Here is a 6,338-nt window from a genome sequence, read left to right on the forward strand (position 1 = left end):
GTCAGGTGGCATCTTGAACAGCTTATCAGAGCGATACAGATAGGGAAAGTCAGCATTTTTCTCTGTTTAAAATTTTTACTTTAAAAAAAACCTTTTATGTTATTTACTGGTTTGTGGTCTATTATGTTAAGTTTAAAAGAGTAGAATCATAGGACGGTTTAGATTGGAAGGGACCCTAAAGATCATGTAGTTCCAATCCCCCTGCCATGGGCAGGGACACCTCCCACTAGACCAGGTTACTCAAAACCCCATCCAGCCTGGCCTTGAGTAAGTTCTTCATTTGTTTCTTTTAGAGTATGAGATTTATTTATTTGATTTGGATATTAACAGGCTGATCGAGAAGTTTCTTGTAAAGATTGAAGATGTATGACACCATAAATTCAACAAGCTTATAGCAGAGCTGCATAGCCGGGGGCTTACCCTCTGATTAACTTTGAAAGTAGTCTCCAGCAAAGAGAGGACACCAGTAACGGACAGTTGCTATGGAATGCGCCTCTGCCAAGACAACCTGCACCGGAACCATTTCTTGTGTTTGCTCCGGAGCGGTGGCTCATCCCTACTTTGGAAGGACTGATCACAACGTTACCCTACTTCTAATTTTTTTATGTACAGGGTAAAAAGCAAAGTAAAGAAAGTGTAAAGGAAAGAAAACTTTGTCCAGAAGCACAAACCAAGGGGGATGATGATTCATCCCCCCAGCTATACTGTACCTGATGAAACCAAACTACATCAGCTCCTTGAACTGCTAAAAATGCCTGTTGCACGACTCGTTTCCCCCCCTAAATGTCTCTGTCTCTGAGGGAGATGATGGCCCATTGATACTTCTCACTGTGCATCCCAGCTGATAACAGCAACTAGGGCTGAAATTATTTCCTTTCAAGGAAGCGCCTTTACGCTGGAAGATAGAAAGGTATTATAGTTGTTCCCTAATTAGTATGCTGATGTAACTTTAAAAAAAGCTGTTTTAAGACTGTTAAATAAACTTTTCTATTTTGTAGGAAAAGATTACAGAACCCAAAACATTTGAGAACAATACAGGAACTTTTATTTTCAAAGAATTCTAATAAGAACACTGATTCATGTAGTTCCACTTACCATCAAATTATCCAGAAGGATTTTATATGATTATTAATTATACCTAAAACAAAGTGTAATTAAATTTTGCAATTAGATATAGTGATAAGAAAATCTTTATGTGGTGAATTTCTGTAAAAGGACAATATGTAATCTTTTTCTATTCAAGTGAGTAATAATGGGCATCTCTGTGTCTCATTCTTTAGTTTAAGGTCAGTTGACAGTATCTATAGGCAATATATGAGCTCCTATATTATTTTTATCAGAACAGAACCTCAACATGGTATGTCTGGTGAATTAGTAAATTAAATAATTTCATCCAATTTTCCAAGATTACACAAAACGAAAGCAGAATATATAGTCCTGGATATGATATAAATATCTGGTACTCTTGAGGCGGTTTTTGTACTTTATGGCAGCTAAAAGCAAGTAAAACCTGGAATATTGGAATTTTGTAAGACATCTTCTGTAATTTCTTTGTACTCCACAGAACAGCCCACTACATCTGTGGAAGTAAAATGTCCACAAGAGGTTTCTTCCCCCAGATTTTTTTTCACAGCTCTGGCGTCAGTCATACACCAGCCACAGGACTCACGTTGCCTGAGTTTAATCATCTAAAGTGATCTTTAATCTCTGTAAGTGCCTGATATAAATTCAAAAGTTTGGAAATGCAAAGATGTTTCTCCCTCTTCATGAAATTAATATGTAATTCTTTGATGGCTCAAGTCAGATGGGAAAGAACACACCTATAGTTTTTGCCGCTATACATGAAACAGAGTTTTTTGCGCAGGGGTATCATCTGATTTTGTAATCATTGAAGGATCTCTCAGTCTTTGTACGTTGTGATAAAGAACACATAGTAAATTCTCTAATGAATTAACAGTATACAAGGTGCAAAGTCAAACTACAAATACACACTACTGACTGTGCTGATCTCCGCTACCATTTGTACAGTTTAGCACCCCACTTTCCAGTCACAGTACTTTATGTAGCTTGCGTACTGAATTAGTCAAAACTTATTTCATCGTGACAACTTCAAACTCAGGGACTTTTGAAATAAAAGAACAGAAGGAAACCTTTTAACTCACAGTTTAACTTCATTATGAAGTGGTTAGGGAAAGAGTTGTAGCTAATGATGGCCAAATACATGAATTAAATTATTAACTTAAAACTGCAAGTCTAGTTAATGAGTTTTCACATAGAGAAAGACAAAAGTACTTATTTGAAGCTGGAGTTAAGAAGTTTTTTCTATCAGTATAAAAGACCATAAATGGTCTCACAACCTTTCAACAATTTAGTTGTGTAGGTGGGCCTTCAAGACATGCTCTGGATTGACATGTGTAATATTATATTAACAACTGAGGGAGCTGGGGTTGTTTAGCTTGGAGAAGAGGAGGCTGAGGGGAGACCTTATCACCCTCTACAACTACCTGAAAGGAGGTTGTAGAGAGATGGGGGCTGACCTCTTCTCCCTGGTGACAAGTGATAGGACGAGAGGAAACGGGTTCAAGTTATGTCAGGGGAGGTTTAGATTGGATATTAGGAAACATTTTTTCACTGAAAGGGTTATTAAACATTGGAATAGGCTGCCCAGGGAGGTGGTGGATTCACCATCCCTGGAGGTGTTTAAAAAAAGGGTAGATGGGGCACTTAGGGACATGGTTTAGAAGTGGCTTTTGTCAGGGTAGGTTAAAGGTTGGACTCGATGATCTTAAAGGTCCCTTCCAACCTCAGCAATTCTATGATTCTATGATTCTATTATATCCCTATCACCGTGATTTACGTACCTAGCTAGTAGTTCTGATAGTTACTCAGTATAAACACTGCATTTAAAACCATGCCCCTACACATAGCAATTGAATTTCTGTTAGCTTTATCATTGACTTAAGCAGAGCAAAGTTATCACCCAGTGGTTTCCAACTTGCCATGAAGGTATCTGGGCTGTTAAGAGGAAACAGAACGATATAAATCTGGTGAAGAAATTGCATGCAGAACAGCAACTATTTCCATTATAAAAAAAGGCAATAAAGAAAAGGCAAAATTTAAGAACAACATTTTTAAGCCTCTTATTTGCTGAATTGTAAATTCTTTCAAGAAAATAGGTAACCTTAGTAAGATTAAAAGGTACTTGAGAGCATCTCTAGGTAAGTAATTCAATTGCATTCTCTTTCACAGAATAAATCTGGTGGGTAAGTCTATGCCTGTGTTCTTTCTGCTTCATACTGTGTCATGTATTATGTTTTGGCTCTGGCTTTTCTGGTATTCCAAAAGGTAATATATCTTTAGATTAAATGATGTCCTCCTAAGATAAAAATATTAGTCAAGGAACCCAAAACAATAAAACATACACAACTAGCTATAATACTGTCTTTAATATAATATGGAGACTTTGAGTGTACAACTACTGAGCTTATTACTGAATACTTTTGTATTTTGTATGCTTTCTTTGATTAATATTAATATTAATATTATGGTAATGTTAATCTGTATAAACATCTAACCAGATGTAAATCAGCTAGGACAATATTCAAATATTTATTTTAAAATTAATTCTACGTGCGCTATTTGGCTAAACGTGCATACACTTCTACCTTGATGTCAGCTTACCTGAACTGAGCAGTGGAAACTTTATAGAATTTGTCCAGGCAGGCTTTTTATCCCCTCAGTGTGTAGAAATGTGATAATTGCAAATGCTTTCTAGTAGCAGAAGTACTTTGGGAATTTCCAGGGGAACACTGCTCTGTCCGGGAAATAGCTAGGATGTGTGATGATTGAGAAATGCTCCAGGAGCTGACTGTGTTGTCTGGAAAGGTTTGGGGATGTTAAAATGAAGTTCAGAGAGGTTACCCATCTTGTGGAAGGAAAAGAGGAGGAAGGAGAGGACATTAGGACTGTTGCTGGCAGAACAGCATTCACCAGTTTGAGAAGGAAAAATTTTCAGGCTGAGGCTTTGCTGTAAAGCAGATGGGAGGTTGGACTAGATTACCTTTAAAGGTCCCTTCCAACCAAACTATTCTATGATTCTATGAAACTGGGCTTCTCATCCTTGGGTTGTGAGTTAGATGCCATGATATATTTAAGATCTAGAAATAAATGTTTAATGTGGGAGCCTCCAAGATCTTTTCCCTTATGAAAGTGAACCCATTAAACAGGAAAACCACATCCTAATGGAAGAAGATACAAAACACCAAGAAGTATCTCCATCATCAGCTTCACTGCCTTTAGCTGTTCACTCTAAGTGACATCAGTGCTTTTAAGAAATTATTAATAATGCCAGACTCTGTTCGTTGTCCTCAATATGACGTAAGAAAAAGGGTACAAACATACACCACCTTGCAGACAGCCTCATTGGCTGGTAAAACTACTCAGAGTTTCTCAGAAATTACTAAGAACCATTATAGGTCCCTTGAAAGGTGCAGATCAGGGGAATAAAGATCTACCCAGCACCACTCTGCCAAGCTTGTTCTTCCGCTGAGTTGTAGTGTAGAGCCTGTGACGGAGGCAGCAGCCTGTTACAGCATCCCCAGAGGAGAAGGAATCCGGGGGATGAATCACTCTTGTTGGAATTAAATGGTTAATTTTACTGACAATGTGTCTGCTATAAATTTTAAGTCTGTTTGTTTAAAGGGCAGCTGATTACAGAAGGACATCTCTGGCTTGCACCACATGCTTCAAATTAAGAGTAAGATCAGTGCCAAATATAATGAGAAGTGATTTTGATTTCTGTATCACTAATACCTAGAAAAACAGGGACTGGGGTATATGCAGTTTAACTTTGGTGGCAAAGCACTGTTATAAATAAGCTTTAGACTTCTCGCTCCCTGAAAAAATCAGTCTTTGGGGCTCGATCTTTATACATGCAGTCATTTAGAAATGAACGTTTTACCTCTCAAGTGTCTTGAGAACAAAAGATGAAAAACAGAAGCTCTAAACAGAGGGTTTCAGAAGAGACGAATTATTTCATCTGCTTCTCCCATTTCAAAGGTTAAGTCCTCTCAGGCATCAGGTATGACTGAGAATCTTGGAGAGACTTAATGGAAAGCTTTATTCTGGCTTCTCACTTACTTTTTTCAAGCACTTCTGGATAGGAATTACAAGAGATGAGTGGGCATTAAAAATAATCCGTAATACTTGTAAATTGAGTCACAGCCTCTGCCTCCTACTCCTCTAACTTCATCCCCATTACAGAACGTGCATATGGACCTCCCCCATGTAGGAATAGACTTGTTATTTCTACTAATAGCTCAGAAAGAGTTGCCACTGCTTCCTCCTCAGCCATCCTTCTCTTTACTTAAGGAAAGAAAAAAAGTGGGACTGAATACATATATCTCTCACTGATGACCTACATATATTTCACTACTTAAATAACTCATCTTGGCTTACACATGGTGATTTCTGCTTCAGTAATGACCGTTCTAAATCCCATAGATCCAGTGATACCAGCAACTGCGTTCACAGCCTCTTGCTAATAACAACTCATTTGCTTAAACTGAGGCTACAGTGTGCTTTAATTCACACTTTGGCTGATTTGTGAAAATGTCACAATTTCTTTACAGTCTAAATGGTGCTGTTGTCTTCGCTAGGATTTAAAGTCAATATGAACAAATCACATATAATGCCTTATCAACTAGTCCAATCTGTAAAATAATTATAAATTCCATTGGCAAAGTTTTCACATTCACAGAACAGATTTCAGACCATATGTCTGTTGGTGATGCAACTGAGAATTCATCCTTAGTTCTCAGACAAGGTATGTTTAAAATTACTGTGTCATATGGCTTTGTGTGTTAGGCATTTCCATAACAACATTGTCATGCCATCAATTCCGATGCTTTCAGTCATAGGTCAAATTCGTCTAGTGACCATGCATTCACAGCAAGATATTTAGGTGCAAGAATTGCAAGCTGGAATCCTACATTTCTGTAAATAGTCTGTGTGGAAAAATGTGCAAAAAAAGACAAATCAGTTTTATCAAAAATCTTGGTGCTTCTAAACAAGGATTGCATAGAGAAAAGAGCAGAGCAATATTGGGATCAGCCCCAGGAAACAGACCACTGTAGTTGAGCAGTAGTAATTTAACTCCATGTTGTTGTTCCAGCTGGGAAAATAATTCAATACTTAAATGATGTAGTAATGAACTATATAAGAATACAAAGAAGGGTGAAATCTTTTGGTTTACTAAACCAATTCACTGGGGGATTAGTAAGGACAAGACAGTCTTTCCATTGGCAGAAAAGGTACTAGGGTCCCTAGTAGAGCCTTTA

This window comes from Chroicocephalus ridibundus, chromosome 3 (assembly GCF_963924245.1).
Source record: "Chroicocephalus ridibundus chromosome 3, bChrRid1.1, whole genome shotgun sequence".
Lineage (NCBI taxonomy): Eukaryota > Metazoa > Chordata > Aves > Charadriiformes > Laridae > Chroicocephalus > Chroicocephalus ridibundus.